Source organism: Bubalus kerabau, chromosome 7 (assembly GCF_029407905.1).
Source record: "Bubalus kerabau isolate K-KA32 ecotype Philippines breed swamp buffalo chromosome 7, PCC_UOA_SB_1v2, whole genome shotgun sequence".
Lineage (NCBI taxonomy): Eukaryota > Metazoa > Chordata > Mammalia > Artiodactyla > Bovidae > Bubalus > Bubalus kerabau.
Genome location: NC_073630.1, coordinates 68721804 through 68746666, shown reverse-complemented (window position 1 = coordinate 68746666; position 24863 = coordinate 68721804).

Genomic DNA, 24863 nt, shown 5'->3' with positions numbered 1-24863 from the left:
AAAACTATAGCCTTGACTAGACAGACCTTTGTTGGCAAAGTAATGTCTCTGCTTTTTAAGATGCTATCTAGGTTGGTCATAACTTTCCTTCCAAGGAGTAAGCGTCTTTTAATTTCATGGCTGCATAATTAATTAGATAAAATCAAAAGAAAAATAAACTTCTCATATCATTATAACAGGAGACAGTTTAGCAATTTGAAGCCAGCCAAAATTAAGCTCTTATTCTCACATAGAAACTGAGAAACTCTATTTTCCTTTTGTTTACATTTCAATGAGATGGTTTCCAGGTCCTTGAGAGAGCTATTCCTGAGTAGTCTAATAACCAACAAAAGGTTTCTTTCGCTTTTAAAATATTTTACATGAATTATGATGATGGAGAAGACTTGAGAGTCCCTTGGACAGCGAGGAGATTAAACCAGTCAATCTTAAAGGAATTCAACCCTGAATATTCATTGGAAGGACTGATGCTGAAGTTGAAGCTCCAATACTTTGGCCAGCTGATGCCAAGAGCCAGTTGATTGGAAAAGACCCTGATGCTGGGAAACATTGAGGGCAGGAGGAGAAAGGGGCAGCAGAGGATGAGATGGTTAAATAGCATCACTCAATGGACATGAATCTGAGCCAACTCCAGGAGACAGTGTAGGACAGGGAAGCCAGGCATGCTGCAGTTCATGGGGTTGCAAAAAGTCCAACATGATTTAGTGACTCAACAACTATATATATTTCAAAGAGACAGAGAAATAACTTACAAAATTTCTGAAGCAACTGGTCTAAGAAAAGGGAGGGGAGGGAATTCTTCTCCCTTATTTTTAACATGGAGAATTAAGCCTCTTATTTTTAATGTATATTTACCCTTACAGGTGCTTATGTATTATGCAGTTAATATACATGGACTCTTCACAATGTCCTGAGTGTCTTTTAACCATTGGTAATATTAGAGTAGCAATAAACATAACAGCATAAAACAAGGGATTTGCTTTGATAAAATATTTTATGTGTATTAAAACAGTTGTAGTACCACAAACTATGAGAGCAATACTACTATCTTCTTTTATAGATGAGGAAATTGATGAACAGAACTGAAATAACAAATCAAGGTAGCCTAGTTCTGAAGTCTAGACAATCCTGGAATCTCTTTTACCTAAATCCCTCTTTCTCTCACAAACACACACACAACTCCTCATATTTTCCACCTCTACTTAGGAAAAGGAGATGACATCAAAATATCAATGACAAATTTAATTCTAAAAAGCACTGATAGTTTCATTCCAGACACGTGCAAGTTCACTTTTCTGAAGGAATCAGACTATTCTGACAGCAAATGGCTGCTAGTTAGTTTGAATGTTTGGAATTTATACCTACTTAATTCCTGCTCAATAAAACAAAAGTTTATAAATCGTTAAGACAAGGGGATACAAGACAGAAAAAGATCTTGCCTCATAATCTTTGCTGCTTCTCATTATAAAGTATGTAGCATGGCCTCTAAAAATATGAAATGGGTTATTATATTTATATCAAAGCAAACTTTATTTGTATAAGACAATCATGCCTACATAGATACCAAAGCAAAAATCTTGCCTGTCAAATATATGTTTTCTTATTAATTCTCCAAGGAGTGTAAATTAAGTGTAGGTATTAGGCTAAACACTGAGAATAGTTGAGGAGGTAATGTCTTGGCCTTCAGAAATTTACACACTAATAGGCAAGGTGGAACCATTGACATTCTGAGCATTATCACAGTTACAAAACACCTTTTGCATTTATTACCTCATTTGGTCTCCATTATGGCTAGTGATGGATGTCTTATTTTAACTCTCAGTTTGCAAGTAAGGAAACTGGGATCCAAAAAGGTTAATTAACTGTCCAAATTTACACTCTAAATTGGAAGCTGAAACTAAAACTTCTTATGAAATGCTATGCTTGTTCCATTCCACAATAGCTGCTTAATTTACTAACATTGCCTTTAAAATGGGCTTCCTGAGTGGTGCTAGTGGTAAAGAACCTGGCTGACAATGCAGGAGACATAAGAGACATGGCTTCAATCCCTGGGTAAATAAAATCCTCTGGAGGAGAACATGGCAACCCACCCAGTATTCTTGCTTGGAACATCCCACAGACAGAGGAGCCTATAGGGTCACAAAGAGTGGGACATGACTGAAATGACTTAGCTTCACACACACACCTTTAAAAGATAAAATCAAGATTTTTAACATTAAACAATTAACCAATATTATACTAAAAAAGTTTTTCTGGTTCATTTCCAAAATCTAGTTTGGGGAATCTCTTGTTTTGTGTTACTTGGCACTAATTTCTCCCTTATTAAATCCTGGTTTTCATGAGAGTCAGAGCTCCAGCTACCACTTGACTTTGGAGTTTGTATTGTAGGGAACACTGTTGTTCCATTCTTTTCCAATTCCTGTGTGTCCCTGCATGGCTTCCACAAGCATTTGCTTCTAGTGGCCTGAATTCAAGACTCCTCTTTAGGAGACTGCCCTCAGGACTTTGGATACATTCTGCCCTCATGCACAGAAGGTCTGGAGTTAATGTTTATCCAAGACCAGCTGTTGGAAAGCATAGGAATAAACTACACACTAGCTTTCCGTGCAGGAAAACACTGAAGACAAACTTTTCTGGACAGTTCCTGAAATATAACCCAACCTAAAATCACAGTCTTGCTTGTGAACATTCAGAAAACGAAGATCATGGCATCCGGTCCCATCACTTCATGGGAAATAGATGGGGAAACAGTGGAAACAGTGTCAGACTTCATTTTTGGGGGGCTCCAAAATCACTGCAGATGGTGACTGTAGCCATGAAATTAAAAGACGCTTACTCCTTGGAAGGAAAGTTATGACCAACCTAGATAGCATCTTAAAAAGCAGAGACATTACTTTGCCAACAAAGGTCCGTCTAGTCAAGGCTATGGTTTTTCCTGTGGTCATGTATGGATGTGAGAGTTGGACTGTGAAGAAGGCTGAGTGCCAAAGAATTGATGGTTTTGAACTGTGGTGTTGGAGAAGACTCTTGAGAGGCCCTTGGACTGCAAGGAGATCCAAGCAGTCCATTCTGAAGGAGATCAGCCCTGGGATTTCTTTGGAGGGAATGATGCTAAAGCTGAAACTCCAGTACTTTGGCCACCTCATGCCAAGAGTTGACTCACTGGAAAAGACTCTAACGCTTGGAGGGATTGGGGGCAGGAGGTGAAGGGGACGACAGAGGATGAGATGGCTGGATGGCATCACTGACTCGATGGATGTGAGTCTGAGTGTACTTCAGGAGTGGGTGATGGACTGGGAGGCCTGGTGTGCTGCGATTCATGGGGTCGCAAAGAGTCGGACACCACTGAGTGACTGAACTGAACTGAACCGAAAATCACATTCTTGCTTGTTTTCCTTCCCATTCCTGTCTTCCTTGCTGGTTTCTTCTAGGAATACTGTCTTATTCACCTTCAAAGGAACCCGACATAGACAGAGGGTATCATGTGACCTGACCTTATACCAATTGGTGATTAATATTCTCCTGTCATTGGTTTGTGTTCAGAGTTTATATATAATTTAAACCAATGAGACACAAAATTTCCCTGGGAATTCTATGGAGAGACTAGGATGCCTTCTTAAGGAAATTGGAGTAACAGATCTAAAGTTCTGACCTTCTACAACTGGTTTTTCTGAGCCTGTTGGAGAGTGGAGCCAAGACATTGAGTCAGTCTGAGCCAAGGGGTGGGAAGAAAACAGATGCTAAGGATCTCATTTATGCCAGTACATCAAGCTTTGCCTGAAGGCAACCCTACCTCTGGACTTCTGTTATGTTAGCCAAAAAAATTCCCCTTTTTACTCATGCCAGATTGGCTCAAGTTCTCTTAAGAATAACAAGCTATTTCTTTATTAATAGAGGGAACTGAGACACATGTTTCAATTGATGTAATGCAAAGATTGTTGAATCTATTTTTTTCAACAATGAAACACTACTTGAAATTATTCAGCATGCTCACATTTTAAGATTATGTATTTAAAGATAGAGAACAGGTCACTGCCTTTTAAAACTGTTTTCATAAGTATTTTCTGGCAAAAGATAAAAGGGTCTCTCTGAAATATCATTTTTTGTGCTAATAAAAATTTCATCTTTGGCAGTAAAATCAGATTACAAAGTTAATATAACAGTGCATTAAAATTATCTTAGTAATTTTTCACTAAGTTAACTCAAGGATTTATGTATTTTATATACAATATATATATAATTATTTCTATACTATCAATTACTATTTATGAAAGTTGAGAGAGGAAAGGGTGATATAAATAATTGCAAAGAGAGCACATTCTCACTGAAAAGATGCTGTTATTATTACTATTATTATTATTAATTAAAAGCAGTATATAACTAAGAGTTATAGTGTAAAGAGTGAATAGAGTTCTAGAGTAAAGTGAATTCTGGAACTCTATGCAAATTCTGACAGATTCTAGATATCTAGCTGTTTGATTTTTGGAAGAAAATAGCTTTTCTGAGACTGGATAGCCATATCTGTAACATGAGCATTATGATGGTATTTATATAATTAAGTTGTTTGGGGAATAAGTAAGATAATTTAGTTCAAATTCTCAGCACAATGTTGGTCATACAGTAAAAATTTCCAATCAGCAAGTGTTATTATTTCCAATGGAGAAATCATTTTTTTTTTTCACATTTGTTACATACACTGTTTTTAAAAGAAATATTTGAAAAGATGGCAGAGGAATAGGGCGGGGAGACCACTTTCTCCCCCACAAATTCATCAAAAGAGCATTTAAACGCTGCGTAAATTCCACAAAACAATTTCTGAATGCCGGCAGAGGACATCAGACACCCAGAAAAGCAGCCCATTGTCTTCAAAAGGAGGTAGGAAAAAATATAAAAGACAAAAAATAGAGACAAAACAGGTAGGGATGGAGCTCCATCCCGGGAAGGGAGTCTTAAAAAGAGAGAAGTTTCCAAACACCAGGAAACACACTCACTGCCAAGTCTGTGGTGAGCCTTGGAAGCACAGAGGGCAACATAACGGGAGGAAAAATAAATAAATAATTAAACCCCACAGATTAATAATTAAACCCCACAGAGCCCAACGGTAACTTCCCCAGTGGAGAAGCAGCACAGACACCTGCACCCGCCACTAGCAAGCGGGCACTGGACAGGGAGGTGTAGGCTGCATGGCCTAGAGTAAGGACCAGGCCTGAATGCCCTGAGGGCAATCTGAGGGAACTAACTTGGGCTAGAAAACCAGACTGCATAACAGCTACCATGAGCAAAGCCAGCCCTAACCTAAGACACTGCCAAGCCTGCGCACAGAACAAAGGACTGAACAGAGATAGCCAGTTGCAGACCATCCCCCTCTAGTGACAGGCAGCCAGAGCCGGAAGGGGGCAATCGCAGCCCCAGAGAGACATTATCTACCAAACTGCAAGCAGGCTGCTTTGCTAACTAAGACTTCTTGCAGTTCTGGACAGTCAACATCCGCCTGACAAGGTGCGCCGGTTGTACAACCAGAAAACCAAGTGGCAACGATGGGGGAGGTGATAAGTCGCAGCAACTGCGCTCGCCAAACACCTCATCACCTGAGCTGCTCGGACCTGGGAAGGGCACAAAACGCAGGCCCAACCGAGTCTGTGCCTCTGAGGACTACCCGAGTGCCTGAACCTGAGCGGCTTAGATCTGGGAGGTGCATGCAGCTCAGGGCTGGCCTCGGATGGTTCCCAGTGGAGCAAACTAGAGCCTGAGCAGCGTGGACAGGGAGAGTACACGGGCCGTGAGCTGGGGCAGGCCCAGTGTGGCTGAGGCACTGCAAGCACACACCAGTGTTATTTCTTTGCAGCGTCCCTCCCTCCCCACAGTGCGACTGAACAAGTGAGCCTAAAAGAAAGTGTCCACCACCGTCCCCTTTGTGTCAGGGCAGAAATCTGACAGTGAAGAGACCAGCAAACAGAAGAAGCTAAAACAGAGGGAACCACCTTGGAAGTGACAGATGCAATAGATTAAAACCCTGTCATTAGTACCAACTACATGGGAAGGGCCTATAGATCTTGAAATACAAGCCGGACCAAGGAACTATCCAAAAATGAACTGACCCCACAATACCCACAACAACATCAGAGAAAGTCCTACATATATTTTTACTATTTTTATGATCATTCTTTTTTTTTAATTTTTAAAAAATTTTAAGTCCTCTATTACTCCTTTAATTTTCACTTTTATAACCTACTATTACTTTGAAAAAAAAAAAACACCCTATTTTTTAAAAGCAAACTTTATATATATATATATATTTATAATTTTTGTGGCTTTTTTCTCTTTATTTTTTTCTTCTTTTCTTTAATATTGTATTTTTGAAATTCCAAACTCTAGATTTTTAATCTGTGATTTTTGGTATTTGTTATCAATTTTGTACCTTTAAGAACCCAATCCTCAGTACCCATTTTTACTTGGGGCTTAACTGCTCTCTCCCATTTTGGACTCTCCTTTTTCTCCACCAGGTCGCCTCTGTCTCCTCCCTACCCCCTCTCTTCTCTACCCAACTCTGTGAATCTCTGTGTGTTCCAGATGGTGGAGAACACTTAGGGAACTGATTACTGGCTGGATCTGTCTCTCTCCTTCTGATTCCCCACTTTTATCCTTCTGGCCACCTCTGTCTCCTTCCTCCCTCTTCTCTTCTCTGTATAACTCCATGAACATCTCTGAGCCATCCAGTTGTGGAGTGCACATAAAGAAGTGATTACTGGCTAGCTTGCTCTCTCCTCTATTGATTCCACCTCATCTCATTCGGGTCACCTCTAACTCCCTCCTCCCTCTTCTCTTCTCAATGTAATTCTGTGAACCTCTCTGGGTGTTCCTCACTGTGGAGAAACTTTCCATCTTTAACCTAGATGTTTTATCAATGGCGCTGTATAGAAGGAGAAGTCTTGAGACTACTGTAAAAATAAGACTGAAAACCAGAAGCAGGAAGCTTAAGTCCAAACCTTGAGAACACCGGGGAACTCCTGACTCCAGGGAACATTAATTGACAGGAGCTCATCAAATGCCTCAATACCTACACTGAAACCAAGCACCACCCAAGGGCCAAGAAGTTCCAGAGCAAGACATACTATGCAAATTCTCCAGCAACACAGGCACACAGCCCTGAGCTCCAATATACAGGCTGCCCAAAGTTACTCCAAAATCATTGACATCTGATAACTCATTACTAGACACTTCATTGCACTCCAGAGAGAAGAAATCCAGCTCCACTCACCAGAACACTGACACAAGCTTCCCTAACCAAGAAACCTTGACAAGCCACCTGTACAACCCCACCCACAGCGAGGAAACTCCACAATAAAGGGAACTTCACAAACTGCCAGAATACAGAAAGACCACCCCAAACTCAGCAATATAAACAAGATGAAGAGATAGAGGAATACCCAGCAGGTAAAGGAACAGGATAAATGCCCACCAAACCAAACAAAAGAGGAAGAGATAGGGAATCTATCTGATAAACAATTCCAAATAATGATAGTGAAAATGATCCCAAATATTGAAATCAAAATGGAATCACAGATAAATAACCTGGAGACAAGGATTGAGAAGATGCAAGAAAGGTTTAACAAGGACCTAGAAGAAATAAAAAAAGAGTCAATATATAATGAATAATGCATTAAATGACATCAAAAACACTCTGGAGGAAGCAAATAGTAGGATAACAGAGGCAGAAGATAGTATTAGTGAATTAGAAGATAGAATGGTAGAAATAAATGAATCAGAGAGGATAAAAGAAAAACGAATTAAAAGAAATGAGGACAATCTCAGAGACCTCCAGGACAGTGTTAAATGCCACAACATTCGAATCATAGGGGTCCCAGAAGAAGAAGACAACAAGAAAGACCATGAGAAAATACTTGAGGAGATAATAGTTGAAAACTTCCCTAAAATGGGGAAGGAAATAATCACCCAAGTCCAAGAAACCCAGAGAGTCCCAAACAGGATAAACCCAAGGCGAAACACCCCAAGACACATATTAATCAAATTAACAAAGATCAAACACAAAGAACAAATATTAAAAGCAGCAAGGGAAAACAACAAATAACACACAAGGGGATTCCCATACGGATAACAGCTGATCTTTCAATAGAAACTTTTCAGGCCAGGAGGGAATGGCAAGACATACTTAAAGTGATGAAAGAAAATAACCTACAGCCCAGATTACTGTACCCAGCAAGGATCTCATTCAAATATGAAGGAGAAATAAAAAAAGCTTTACAGACAAGCAAAAGATGAGAGAATTCAGCACCACCAAACCAACTGTCCAACAAATGCTAAAGGAGATTCTCTGGACAGGAAACACAAAAAGGTTGTATAAACTTGAACCCAAAACAATAATGTAAATGGCAATGGGATCATACTTATCAATAATTACCTTAAATGTAAATGGGTTGAATACCCCAACCAAAAGACAAAGACTGGCTGAATGGATACAAAAACAAGACCCCTATATATGTAGTCTACAAAAGACCCACCTCAAAACAGGGGACACATATAGGCTGAAAGCGAAGGGCGGAAAAAGATATTCCATGCAAATAGAGACCAAAAGAAAGCAAGAGTAGCAGTACTCATATCAGATAAAATAGACTTTAAACAAAGGCTGTGAAAAGAGACAAAGAAGGACACTACATAATGATCAAAGGATCAATCCAAGAAGAAGATATAACAATTATAAATATATATGCACCCAACATAGGAGCACCACATTATGTAAGACAAATGCTAACTAGTATGAAAGGGGAAATTAACAATAACACAATAATAGTGGGAGACTTTAATACCCTACTCACATCTATGGATAGATCAACTAAACAGAAAATCAACAAGGAAACACAAACTTTAAATGAAACAATAGATCAGTTAGATGTAATTGATATCTATAGGACATTTCACCCCAAAACAATGAATTTCACCTTTTTCTAAAGTGCACACGGAACCTTCTCCAGGATAGATCACATCCTAGGCCATAAATCTAGCCTTGGTAAATTAAAAAAAAAAATAAAGTCATTCCAAGCATCTTTTCTGACCACAATGCAGTAAGATTAGATCTCAAATACAGGAGAAAAACTATTTAAAATTCCAACATATGGAGGCTGAACAACATGCTGCTGAATAACCAACAAATCACAGAAGAAATCAAAAAAGAAATCAACATATGCATAGAAAAGAATGAAAATTAAAACACAACAACCCAAAACCTGTGGGACACTGTAAAAGCAGTGCTAAGGGGAAAGTTCATAGCAATACAGGCATATCTCAAGAAACAAGAAAAATGTCAAATAAATAACCTAACTCTACATCTAAAGCAACTAGAAAAGGAATAAATGAAGAACCGCAGGGTTAGTAGAAGGAAAGAAATCTTAAAACTTAGGGCAGAAATAAATGCAAAAGAAACAAAAGAGACCATAGCAAAAATCAACAAAGCCAAAAGATGATTCTTTGAAAGGATAAATAAAATTGACAAACCATTAGCCAGACTCATCAAGAAACAAAGGGAGAAAAATCAAATCAATAAAATTAGAAATGAAAATGGAGAGATCATATCAGAAAACATAGAAATACAAAGGATCATAAGAGACTACCATCAGCAATTATATGCCAATAAAATGGACAACGTGGAAGAAATGGACAAATTCTTAGAAAAGTACAACTTTCCAAAACTGGACCGGGAAGAAATAGAAAATCTTAACAGACCCATTACAAGCACGGAAATGGAAACTGTAATCAGAAATCTTCCAGCAAACAAAAGCCCAGGTACAGACGGCTTCACAGCTGAATTCTACCAAAAATTTAGAGAAGAGCTAACACCTATCCTGCTCAAACTCTTCCAGAAAATTGCAGAGGAAGGTAAAGTTCCAAACTCATTCTATGAGGCCACCATCACCCTAATACCAAAACCTGACAAAGATGCCACAGAAAACAAAAACTACAGGCCAATATCTCTGATGAATATAGATGCAAAATCCTTAATAAAATTCTAGCAATCAGAATCCAACAGCACATTAAAAACATCATACACCATGACCAAGTGGGCTTTATCCCAGGGATGCAAGGATTCTTCAATATCCTCAAATCAATCAATGTAATACATCACATTAACAAATTGAAAAATAAAAGCCGTATGATTATTTCAATATGCAGAGAAAGCCTTAGACAAAATTCAACATCCATTTATGATAAAAAGTCTCCAGAAAGCAGGAATAGAAGGAACATACCTCAACATAATAAAAGCTATATATGACAACCCACAGCAAACTTTATCCTCAATGGTGAAAAATTGAAAGCATTTACCCTAAAGTCAGGAACAAGACAGGGTGCCCACTCTCACAACTACTATTCAACATCGTTTTGGAAGTTTTGGCTACAGCAATCAGAGCAGAAAAAGAAATAAAAGGAATCCAAATGGGAAAAGAAGAAGTAAAACTCTCACTGTTTGCAAATGACATGATCCTCTACATAGAAAAGCCTAAAGATTCTACCAGAAAAGTACTAGAGCTAATCAATGACTATAGTAAAGTTGGAGGATATAAAATCAACACACAGAAATCTCTTGCATTCCTATACATTAATAATGAGAAAATAGAAAGAGAAATTAAGGAAACAATTCCATTCACCATTGCAACAAAAAGAATAAAATACTTGGGAATATATCTACCTAAAGAAACTAATGGAGAAGGCAATGGCACCCCACTCCAGTACTCTTGCCTGGAAAATCCCATGGATGGAGGAGCCTGTTAGGCTGCAGTCCATGGGGTCGCTAAGAGTCAGACATGACTGAGCGACTTCACTTTCATTTTCACTTTCATGCCTTGGAGAAGGAAATGGCAACCCACTTCAGTATTCTTGCTTGCAGAATCCCAGGGACAGAGGAGTCTAGTGGGCTGTGGTCTATGGGGTCGCACAGAGTCAGACACGACTGAAGTGACTTAGCAGCAGCAGCAGCAAAAAAACTAAACCTATATATAGAAAACTATAAAACACTGGTGAAAGAAATCAAAGAGGACACTAATAGATGGAGAAATATATCATGTTCATGGATCGGAAGAATCAATATAGTGAAAATGAGTATACTACCAAAAGCAATCTATAGATTCATTGCAATCTCTATCAAGCTATCAACTGTATTTTTCACAGAGCTAGAACAAATAATTTCACAATTTGTATGGAAATACAAAAAACCTCGAATAGCCAAAGAAATCTTGAGAAAGAAGAATGGAACTGGAGGAATCAACCTGCCTGACCTCAGGCTCTACTGATAACAAAGCCACAGTTATCAAGACAGTATGGTACTGGCACAAAGACAGAAATATAGATCAATGGAACAAAATAGAAAGCCCAGAGATAAATCCATGCACCTATGGACACCTTATCTTTGACAAAGGAGGCAAGAATATACAATGGAGAAAAGACAATCTCTTTAACAAGTGGTGCTGGGAAAACTGGTCAACCACTTGTAAAAGAGTGAAATTGGAACAGTTTTTAACACCATACACAAAAATAAACTCAAAATGGATTAAAGATCTCAATGTAAGACCAGAAACTATAAAACTTCTAGAGGAGAACATAGGCAAAACACTCTCCGACATACATCACAGCAGGATCCTCTATGACCCACCTCCCAGAATATTGGAAATAAAAGCAAAAATAAACAAATGGGACCTAATTAAACTTAAAAGCTTCTGCACAACAAAGGAAACTATAAGCAAGGTGAAAAGACAGCTTTAGGATGGGAGAAAAAAATAGCAAATGAAGCAACTGACAAACAACTAATCTCAAAAATATACAAGCAACTCTTACAGCTCAATTCCAGATAAATAAACGACCCAACACATGTATACCTGTGGCGGATTCATTTTGATATTTGGCAAATCTAATACAGTTATGTAAAGTTTAAAAATAAAATAAAATTTAAAAAAAAAAAAAAATGGGCCAAAGAACTAAACAGACATTTCTCCAAAGAAGACATACAGATGACTAACAAACACATGAAAAGATGCTCAACATCACTCATTATCAGAGAAATGCAAATCAAAACCATAATAAGGTACCATTTCACGCCAGTCAGAATGGCTGTGATCCAAAAGTCTACAAGTAATAAATGCTGGAGAGGGTGTGGAGAAAAGGGAACCCTCTTACACTGTTGGTGGGAATGCAAACTAGTACAGCCACTATGGAGAACAGTGTGGAGATTCCTTAAAAAACTGGAAATAGAACTGCCATACGACCCAGCAATCCCACTGCTGGGCATACACACTGAGCCAGAATTGAAAAAGACACGTGTATCTCAATGTTAATCACAGCACTGTTTATAATAGCCAGACATGGAAGCAACCTAGATGTCCATCAGCAGATGAATGGATAAGAAAGCTGTGGTACATATACGCAATGGAGTATTACTCAGCAATTTAAAAGAATACATTTGAATCAGTTCTAATGAGGTGCATGAAACTGGAGCCTATTATACAGAGTGAAGTAAGTCAGAAAGAAAAACACCAATACAGTATGCTAACGCATGTATATGGAATTTAGAAAGATGGTAATGATAACCCTGTATGCGAGACAGCAAAAGAGATACAGATGTATAGAACAGTCTTTTGGACTCTGTGGAAGAGCGAGAGGGTGGGATGATTTGGGAGAATGGCATTGAAACATGTATAATATCATATATGAAATGAATCGCCAGTCCAAGTTTGATGCAGGATACTGGTTGCTTGGGGCTGGTGCACTGGGTCGACCCAGAGGGATGATACGGGGAGGGAAGTTGGAGGGGTGTTTGGGATGGGGAACACGTGTATACCTGTGGTGGATTCATGTTGATGTATGGCAAAACCAATACAATATTGTAAAGTAATTAACTTCCAATTAAAATAAATAAATTTATATTAAAATAAAAGAAATATTTTACACACCAAAAAAAAAAAAAAAACCCTTTAACCAATTAAATAAAATGCTTACATATCTAAAAGTAAAATTTGACAGAATCCTCTTTCTCTGGATAGGTTCTCAATGCCATAAACACAGTGTCAAATTATTTATATTTTATTTTTTATTTAGCTATATTGTACAAACTGGGATATTTTTGAAAAAATTAGCATAAATTTATCAAGAAATATTCAGACTTGGGGTTATGTACCCTTGGTATTTTAAAAAAAGTATCAGGATAAAAAGCTGTATTTTTAGTTAAACTGCTTATTTGTAAATATTAGTAAATATAAGTAAATTTAAAATGTCTGGAAAGATACACTCCAAATTTTAATACTGTTTAATTCTGGATTGTGAGATAATCATACTATTTCCATTTGTTGTTGTTCTAGATGTTGTTTAGTTGCTAAGTCATGTTTGATTATTTTGCGATCCCATGAACTGTAACCCCCAGGCTTCTCTGTCCATTGGATTTCCCAGGCAAGAATACTGGAGTGGGTTGCCATTTCTTCCTCCAGAGTATCTTCCCAACTCAGAAATGGAACCCATGTCTCTTTCATTGCAGGCAGATTCCTTACTGCTGAGCATCAGGGAAGCCATTCCATCTTCTTGCCTAATTGTATTGTCTATTTTTTGTATCATTTCTATGATTTATTTTTTAAATTAAAAAAATTAGTTTTATAAATAAGCCATATAAAATTTATAATTTTTATATATATTTATAATATATATATTTATATAATTTATATTTTATATATTATTATATATATAAAATATATATAATTTATATATATATAAATTTATATAAATTTATAATTTATATGGCTTATTTATAAATAAGCCATATAAAATTGAAATATGGCTAATGTTGCACATGCTCATCACAGCTAAAGAACATGCACAAGCAAGCAGAAATTCAGTTCCCTAATTTCTTGATTCATTATCTACATATGGTAGATTTGCTGAAAATCATCTATCACTCAAAGTACAAGTATGGGTTTGAAAAAAAAAACAACTTTCCTAAAATATTCCAGAGGAGTGTAAATCAGAATATCTCAACTACTGCCAATAGCCTCATTCTCTATGGGTTAAAGCTTTTACCTCTAGAAAGTCATGAATTTAGAAGCTACAGTCTTCTACATAATTTAGAAGCTATAATCTTCTCTTCTAGAGTACATAGTTAGGAAACAGAATTTATGAGCCATTTCTGTAAGGGGAGAAATAAATAACATCTGTCACTTTAATAAGGCTTTTAAAAGTGTAACTTTCAGTTCCTTAGATGGAATGATCACTCACCTAGAGCCAGACATCCTGGAATACGAAGTCAAGTGGGCATTACGAAGCATCACTATGAACAAAGCTAGTGGAGGTGATGGAATGTCAGTTGAGCTATTTCAAATCCTAAAAGATGATGCTGTTAAACTTGTTGCACTCAATATGTTAGTAAATTTGGAAAACTCAGCAGTAGCTATGGGACTGGAAAAGGTCAGTTTTCATTTCAATCCCAAAGAAAGGTAATGCCACAGAATGCTCAAACTATCACACAACTGTACTCATCTGACACACTACCAAAGTAATGCTTAAAATTCTCCAAGCCAGTTTTCAGCAGTATGTGAACCATGAATTTACAGATGTTCAAGCTGCATTTAGAAATGACAGAGGAACCAGAGATCAAATTGCCAACATCCATTGGATCATCAAAAAAGCAAGAGAGTTCCAGAAAAATATCTATTTCTGCTTTATTGACTACACCAAAGTCTGTGACTGTGTAGATCACTACAAACTGGAAAATTCTTAATGAGATGGAAATACCAGAACACATTACCTGCCTCCTGAGAAATGTGTATGGAGGTCAGGAAACAACAGTTATAACTGGGCATGGAAAAACAGACTGGTTCCAAATAGGGAAAGCAGTACGTCAAGGCTGCATATTGTCACCCTGCTTATTTAATTTATATGCAGAGTACATCATTTGAAATGCCAGACTGATGAAGTATAAGCTGGAGTCAAGATTGCCAGGAGAAATATCATTAACCTCAGCTATGCAGACACCACCTTTATGGCAAAAAGCACAGAAGAACTAAAGAGCCTCTTGATGAAATGAAGGAGGACAGTGGAAAAATTGGCTTAAAACTCAGCATTCAGAAAATGAAGACCATGGCAAGCGGTCCCATCACTTTATGACAAATGGAGGGGGAAACAATGGAAACAATGACAGACTTTATTTCTTTATTTTATTTGTCTCCAAAATCACTGAAGATGGTGACTGCAGCCATGAAATTAAATGATGCTTAATCCTTGGAAGACAAGCTATGACCAACTTAGACAGCATATTAAAAAGCAGAGACATTACTTTGCCAATAAAGGTCCATCTAGTCAAAGCTATGGTTTTACCAGTAGTCAAGTATGGATGTGAGAGTTGGACTATAGGGAAAGCTGAGCACAGAAGAACTGATGCTTTTGTACTGTGGTGTTGGAGAAGACTCTTGAGAGTCTCTTGGACTGCAAGGAGATCCAACCAGTCAATTCTAAAGGAAGTCCTGAATATTCATTAGAAGGACTGATGATGAAGCTGAAACTCCAATACTTTGGCCACCTGATGTGAAGAACTGACTCATTGGAAAAGACCCTGATGCTGGGAAAGATTGAAGGCAGGAGGAGAAGGAGATGACAGAGGATGTGATGGTTGGATGGCATCACTGACTCAATGGACATGACTCTGAGTAAGCTGCAGGTGTAGGTGATGGACAGGGAAATCTGGCGTGCTGCAGTCCATAGTATCGCAAAGAGTCAGACACGACTGAGCAACTGAAGTGTACTGAACTGAGATTTTCTTTTTTTTTTTTTTTTTCCAGAGTAAGCTATTTATTTATTTATTTTATTTTATTTTTTCTTTTTCTTTTTTTTATTTTATTTTTAAACCTGAAACACTGTATTAGTTTTGCCAAACATCAAAACGAATCCACCACAGGTATACATGTGCTCCCCATCCTGAACCCTCCTCCCACCTCCCTCCCCACACCATCCCTCTGGGTCGACCCAGTGCACCAGCCCCAAGCATCCAGTATCGTGCATTGAACCTGGACTGGCAACTCGTTTCATACATGATATTACACATGTTTCAATGCCATTCTCCCAAATCTTCCCACCCTCTCCCTCTTCAACAGAGTCCATAAGACTGTTTATTTTTTAACTTCTCCTTTCTGGTTCTTTTTTTTTTTTTTTTCTTAGTATAATGAATTGTATTTTTTTTAATTTTATTTTATTTTTAGACTTTACATCTATTTTCAAAAAGTCAAAGGATATAAAATGTTGTTGTAATTAGGTCAGTCTGACTCTTTTATAACTCCATGGATTATAGCCCACCAGACTATCTGTCCATGGGATTTTCAAAGCAAGAATACTGGAGTGGGTTACCATTTCTTCCTTCAGGGGATCTTCCTGATCCAGGTCAGACCAATGTCTATTGAGTTGACAGGTGGATTCTTTATTGCTTAGCCACTACGGAAGCAAAGAAAACATTAGGCCAAAACCTAGAGCAAACTACATACAGGTGACTTAAAATAATTGTTCTTTGATTCAGAAGATCTAGGTCTTAGTTGAGTTTCTGAACTTGAGAGTGTAGATGTTTGCAAAAGTCACTTCCTCTTGCTGAGGCTTAACTTTATATGATTAAGTTTGGATTAGGTGGATGCTGAAATTTTTTCAGCTCTTAATTCACATTTGATATGTTTACAATTAAATTCTTTTGGTTAAAATAAAATTTTAAAAATCTCATTACAAATTTGTGTGTTGTTGGTGGTGGTTTAGTTGTTAAGTTGTGTCTGACTCTTGCAACCCCAAGGACTTTAGCCTGCCAGGTTCCTTTGTCCGTGAGATAGCCCAGACAAGAATAACGGAGTGGGTTGTCATTTCCTTCTCCAGGGTATCTTCCCAACCCAGGGATTGAAACCAAGTCTGCTGCATTGCAGGAGGTCTTCTGCATTGCATGTGGATTCTTTACTGACTGAACCATCAAGGAAGCCTGATTAATGTGTTAAGTATATTAACTATAACTTCTCATGACTGTCAAGACCACAACAAATCCTTAAATAATATTCAACTGCTTTTCTCTGTGGACAGCAATCATATGTGTGTGTGTGTGTGTGTGTGTGTGTGTGCGCTTTTGTCTGTGGAGAGCAATCACATGTATGTGTGTGTGTGTGTGTGTGTGTATAAATTTGGAAGGCATTTAAGATATTATCTCCTTTCAAAGGAAAAAACCTAGACAGCATATTAAAAAGCAGGGACATTAATTTGTTGACAAGGGTCCATCTAGTAAAAGCTATGATTTTCCCAGTAGTCATGTATGGGTGTGAGAGTTGGGCTATAAAGAAAGCTTAGTGCCAAAGAATTGATACTTTTGAACTATGATGTTGGAGAAGACTCTTAGAGTCCCTTGGACTGCATGGAGATCCAACCAGTCAATCCTAAGGGAAATCAGTCCTGAATATTCACTGGAAGGACTGATGTTGAAGCTGCACTACATTGGCCATCTGTTGCAAAGAACTGACTCATTGGAAAAGACCCTGATGCTGGGAAAGATTGAGGGCGGGAGGAGAACAGGATGACAGAGGATGAGATGGTTGGATGGCTCACTGACTTAATGGGCATGAGTTTCAGCAAGCTCTGGGAATTCCTGATGGACAGGGAAGCCTGATATGTTGCAGTCCATGGGGCCATGAAGAGTCAGACACTACTGAGCAACTGAACTGACTGAAAGAAAAAACAAACAAACAAACAAAAAACAGCATAATTTGTCTTTCCTCCGAATATATGTAAACTTATTTTGGCTTTTGCTAATTTGTAGAATAGCATAAAATTAGTTATAAAATCTTAATGTGAAATGGAAAAAAAAGGAAATAATTAAGAGAAAAGAAGAAAGGATATAAGAATAATGGAAAATAAATATAATTTCTCAACAATTTGAGAATAGTTAACTCATGGATCTCTTAGCCTAGATTCTCTAAAATAGAGCCTGAAATGAAAATGTATATGCCAACATTTTATGGGTGAGGAAGATTGAAATCTCAGGAAAAATGTAGTGAAGGAAAATGAGATGAGGAAAGAAGAGGACCTCACATAAGAGGGTGCATTTCTGATCTGGCTGTGGACATAGCCAACTGTTCAATGTGAGGGATATCTGAGAGAACCAGTGCAGAAAATTTCTGTATATTATCTCCCACTGACCAAATTCCTCCATGGGGCTCTTATACCTGGAGTTTCAGTTTTTTTCAGTTCAATCTTAACAGGCATGGGCATCTTCTTGGGAAGCCAATCTCAAAGTAGCAGAACATCCAAAAAACCTGGTGGTGCCGTATGTCTCAGAGGCAAAGGGGAACCCATGGTAGAAAGCAACTGGTGTGGGTAAAGGTGTGAGGTGAAATACTATCTATTCATGTCAATGAACAACATGGCAGATCAACAGCCTGAACCTGAGAGTGTTGCCCAAGCAGATAGATTACCATGCACACCATGACATGGCATTAGAGCTCAGAGGGACTTCCACTCAAGAAGATTAAACCTATCAGAAGGAAGATAATGCCAAGTGATTTTTTGGAAGCTCATTCCAAACACTGAGCAGAAAGTGAGACGTGAGCAAACTTGGAGAGTTATCTACACTGGGTCCAACATCTGGGTGTAAAAATTCTCCATTTCCGTATTCTTCCTTAGAATTATATAATGATATTTTTGTTAACCAGCACACACTTATAATCCATTTATTCTCCAAGGATAGGTGGCATTTTAAAGGAAGTCAGTCCATGGTAAATTAGTCTGCAAGGAACTTATTTATAATGAGAAAGATTGCTCTCTCTAATAAGCAGGTGGATTTATTGTAGAAAACATTCACTGACAGAAATATTATTTCAGGCTGTAAAGGTCAGTATAATAATATAATTTCCACTAATTAGCTTTTATGCAACCCTTAGGTAGCCAATGGTAAAGAATATTTTTAAATGATACCTAAGGATAAATTTCAACTGGTCATAGGACTTCTGGAAGTGGTTGTATTGGGTGCTTTAAAAATAATGACAAAGGAGCGGGGGAAATACAACTAGAAACTGTCCTTCTTAAGTTTATTTCAATAAAATTACAAGACTGGAACATTAGTTCTTGGAAATGTCAAACTCTTTCAAAGAATTGAACCTTTCTTGGAATAAAAAAGAAGCCATCAAAACTTTGCTGAACAGTGTTAAATGGATGACTGGCTTCTCCTCTTGAAACAACACAGAAAGATAAACCATGAACCATAAATCTATATTTCTTCTTTTTTTAAAATTTTATTTTATTTTTAAATTTTACATAATTGTATTAGTTTTGCCAAATATCAAAATGAATCTGCCACAGGTATACATGTGTTCCCCATCCTGAACCCTCTTCCCTCCTCCCTCCCCATACCATCCCTCTGGGTCATCCCAGTGCACCAGCCCCAAGCATCCAGTATCGTGCATCGAACCTGGACTGGCAACTTGTTTCATACATGATATTTTACATGTTTCAATGCCATTCTCCCAAATCTTCTCACCCTCTCCCTCTCCCACAGAGTCCATATTTCTTCTTTTTTAAATTTGTACTCAACCTTATTTCACCAATATCCTGTAAGATTTTTTGTCATTAGCAGATTGCAAGCCTCCTAAGTAATTCAGAAAAAAATTCCTTGTGAGTATGAGTATAGATAACAATTCAATCTACTTATTAAAAAAATATTCTTGGGACACACAGGAAGTACTTCAAGATTAGTTTGAATTCTGAATTTTTATTTACATCAAATCCAGAAATTCAAAAGTTTTTCTAAATTATTATGACTTTAACTGATATTATATAATTTTGTTCGCAAATATGGCTGAGGTTGCAGTTTTTCTTTCAATACTTATTTTCTTCTCCTTTCTTTTTTTTTTAAGTAATAGACCCCTTCAATGTTAGCAAGGTATGTGATAATCAGAATAAAGACCATATGCCCTAGTCTTCCTTGCAAGAAGTTACAGCCATCTCACTAAATTTGGCTCAGGACTTGTGAATAGAAGTGAGAGCAGACATTTTAGATCTTGGCTTTGAAAGAAAGGACATACATTCCACTTCTCTTTTAATCTCTTCCTTCTGATTGAAAGAAGCTGTGGTGGTAAATGTAGGAACTGTAAGCTGGGACAGAGATAGTATATCCACAAGACATTCCATGTTTTTTCAGTATATCCCAAACCTACGTAGTTTTGGAAGGCCAAATGACTACTTCTGTTCAGTAAACTGTGAGAAGAAGTGACCTCTAACACTTCCTGGCCTAGGCAGTGAAAAGAGCAAGTGCTAATCTGTAGTATTTCTTCCCCTCTGCAGTGGTGACCAGTGAAGCTTCATATTCCATTTTTTGGTGCTATAAGACAAGAATCCCCATCATCCCACACCCCTGAGTGACTCTGTGGAGCACAGCTCTTTGCTGATGATATGCTACAGAGCAAGTAGACAATGACTTTCTTACATTAACCCTCTGGGATTTAAGGGTTAATTTGTTAATTCATGATAACTTATATTAACTAATGAATGGATAGAGGCAATGTCATATGAAAGGCAGAGCCCATTGTTGAGAGAACCTGGTCTCCAGCACTGTGGAACTTTCATATCAGTTTTGGCTCTCTTTCAGAGTTAGGTGAGAGAGAAATAAATATCTTTCCTGCTTAAACTTCTAAATTTATGGCATTATATATAAAGTTCCATATTATCCAAAGAGTCATTTACCAAATTTGAATTTAAATTATTTGATGTTTATATTTTCTAAAATAAGAATTCTAATTGATTATAATAAAATAATAATTGCTAGGACTGTCAAAAACCACTAATTTTGAAATTGCCTTTGAATAATGGCCTATGAAGACAGTCTCATTCAAGATTGTTGTATTTTTTTAATGAATACACATAAAATGCCTAATTCTGAACCTGCACACTTCTTTTACATAATAATGAACTTTTATGGAATGGTTACTACATACCAAGAATTGTATTAAATAATTTATACACATTAATTAATTTATTCTTCACAACTCTATAAGGTAGATACTCTAATTAAAATACCAATGTTACACCTGAAGAAGCTGAGATGCAGAGAGGAAGGTAATTTGACAAAAATCACAGAAATAAAAAATCTCCATTATTCAAACCAAAAGTTTAATGACAAGAACATGCTCTCTGAGCATGATACTATATTTGTGTTCATCGTAAGATAAAATGCACACATGATTTTAAGAGTCCTTTTTCATTTTGTTAATTTTAAATGTAGTTTTTACATTTCTTTTTCTTTTGTTTTTTTTCCCTCTCTCCTCTTCCTTCCGTTCTTTCCTTCCTTTTTACTTTTCTTTCGTTCTTTCTTGTTTCCTTGTGTTCTTTCTTTGACTTTTTGTTCTTTTAAGAATGAATTGCAAGCATACATCCTCAAGATTAGAAGTCTGAGGACTGTTGCATTTGTCTCACAGTCTTTTGACGATAGATCTGCATGAGGAATCCATGAGCTCCCTCTCCGTTCATCAAATCTCCTATTACTCCTCTAGCCAGGATTTTATATCTGGAAAATTACTTTTTTAAAATAGCAAATTCATTCTGGAGGACTGTGTGCAGGCCATTCTAAGGGCAGGATCAATCTCACTTTCATTGCCCCTTTCACTTCACTTAGAACAGGGGCCTATCTGCTCTTTGCTGTGTCCCTGCATCCAAAGTGGCTGATAGGCTGTCCTTTGGTGTGGAGAGAAAAGCCTAGAACTGAGATGGGCGATTGCTTCTGGGTAGGCTCCCAGGGTGGGTGTGAAACATATGGCAATAAGAGAAGAACATTTCTGTGCTGGTATTGCTACTGACACTTCTAATATAATCTTGATATGTTAGCATAATGAAATATGTGATACATGCTAGAATTACAGAAAGAAAAAGCATGATCTTGAAAAAGGTATTTCAAGACTGGAAACAAACAGAGAATACACATTGTTAAGATTTAATAAAGGTAAATATCCTGTACTGTGGGAGCGAGAAAGAGATGTGGAATTGAATTTAGTCATGAAATGGAGAGGGTAGGGGGATAAGGAAGGCTCTGGGAGGAAGTGATCACTGCTCTAAATCTTAAATATAAGTAGTAGTTAGCCAGGAAGGTAATAGCAGTATTATTATGTTGGGATGTACAAAATTGCTATTATGCAATCATCTTTAAATCATAAAAAAAATGACAATTTCTCATGGTTTAACCTAACCTAACAAATGTCTTCCAGTGATAGAGGAGTTTGATAATCATTAATTTATTTAGTTCTCATAACAATCACAGGAATTAAGTATTGCCATTTCACATTTAAGAAAATGTTCATTGAAAGGTTAAGTATATCTTTTAAAAGATCAGTAGAAAAGCCAGGATTAAGCTAAGCAATCTGGCTCAGTTATTTTCTTAAAAGCACTGATTTGCAGTCAAGACAGTAAATGGCATTCCTTTCCTATTTAGAAGTGGAGGACTCTGTTTATATATGCCCACACCCAATTCTTATATTTCTAGCATTCATGCTAACCTAAAGTCCTCCTACTTGAGTAAACAGCAGTGTTTATTTAAAATATTTATTCAAAAATAGTCTAACTCTTGATGGCCTCTGGATTATTGCAAAAAATATAGTAATTTGTCAGGACTTTAAAATGTAAATGCTATACAGCCGAATTTTACTAAATTCATTGAGTGTCTTTTTTTTTTTTAATTTTATTTTATTTTTAAACTTTACATAACTGTATTAGTTTTGCCAAATGTCAAAATGAATCCGCCACAGGTATACATGTGTTCCCCATCCTGAACCCTCCTCTCTCCTCCCTCCCCATTCCATCCCTCTGGGTCGTCCCAGTGCACCAGCCCCAAGCATCCAGTATCGTGCATCGAACCTGGACTGGCAACTCGTTTCATACATGATATTTTACATGTTTCAATGCCATTCTCCCAAATCTTCCCACCCTCTCCCTCTCTCACAGAGTCCATAAGACTGTTCTTTTTCCCAATTAAATATATCTGTTTTAAAGACTTAAAAGTGTGTTAAATGCCGATTTAAATATTAATTGTGTGTGTGTGTATACTCAAAACAGAACACTAACAAGATTTTTTAAATGTTATATAAGCCTATTTAGGGGAAAAAGACAGCTTTAGTTTCTAATAAGTCATTCGTAAAATACACAGAAAATTTCCATTAACTGCCTGAAAGGCTATGACATCTTGGTGATTTGAATAATATAAATGGAATCCGTAAATTTATCACATAATTTAAATTAAAATTAGTGTGAATATATGATTTGAATATTAAGTTTGGGTATGACCAAATCAGTTTTATTTTTATAACCAATATAGTTTGCCAAAGTTATCTTTGGTCATAATCAAATTAAATATTTTAGTCAAGTTTTTGTTGTTGTTGTTGCTGTTGTTGAGCCAATTGTTAAGACTAAAATTTTTTTTTTTTAGGGTGCTTCATAATATATAGAACTATTTGAATGTAAATGAAAACTCTTTTTAGTCAAGCCATATCATCTTTTACTTATTTTTTATTTCAAATTTTTAAATAAAATATATATATTTACAATTAAAATTCAGCAAAAGTGGCTAATTAGTACTTAATAAACAAGGCCATTTTATTAAATTTTAATATTTTATTTATTTACTTTTATTATAAGTCTAAATACTTTTAGGGTAGAGTGGGAAATATTTTTCCTTTTCTTGGCTTTGCCACATGGCTTGTGAGATATTAGTTCCCTGACCAGGGATTGAACCTAGGCAGTGAAAGCAAATCTTAACCACTTTACTGCCAGGGAATTCCCTAAGTTTAAGTAGTTTTAATTTGAGAATTAAAACTCAATGAATGTACATTTTTATGTTCAACCACTAAAATAGTTATGTATGTAATTAAGGTAAAACCGCAATATGGCACTGTGATTGCTTATAACATTGATTATTCACAAGCAGTTGTAATTATAATATTTGAATCCAGAAATGGAAGAGCTAAATATTAATAATGTGATTAATAATACAAGGATTTTGCTTTTATTTTATCATCAACATCATTATCATCATCAATTTGCCAAGATGAATGGCTAACTTTCTCTATCTGGAGTAAAAATAACAGATAACTAGTATGTCCTTGAAACCTCTTATAACAATCACTAATTTACTAGCCCCTATTAAAGACCACTTCAGTTTTTCATTAACATTTATAACTTGTCGTGGTGTCTTCATACTCACTTATACTAATATCTGTTCAATATAGACCATTCACTTATTCAAATTTTGTTGAGGCTGCTAAGTACTATTACTTCTTCCTGAAAAGGTGAAGCCTAAGATAATTTCAATCAATATTAAGTAGGGAAAGGTCTTAAACCATCTGCTTCCTCATAACTAAATTTTCCAATAAACAGCACCAGGTGAAAAAAAAAAAAAATAATAAGAGTGTGTTCTCTGAATCAGGAGCATCTTCCACTGTTACTTATCCTAGTCCAGTTAGTTTTCCAAAAATTCCTTCCCAGGATGTGACCAAGAAGGACTGGAGTGATGGGGCTGGTAGGTAGGGTTACATGCTCAGTTGCTTAGTCATGTCCGACTCTTTGTGACCCCATGGACTGCAGCACGCCAGGCCTCCCTGTCCATAGCCAACTCCAAGGGTTTACTCAAACTCATGTCCATTGATTGAGTCTGTGATGCTACCCAACCATCTCATCCTCTGTCATCCCCTATTCCCCCCACCTTCAATCTTTCCCAGCATCAGGGGCTTTTCAAATGAGTCAGCTTGTCACATCAGGTGGCCAAAGTATTGGAGTTTCAGCTTCAACATCATTCCTTCCAATGAATATTTAGGACTGATTTCCTTAGAATGAAC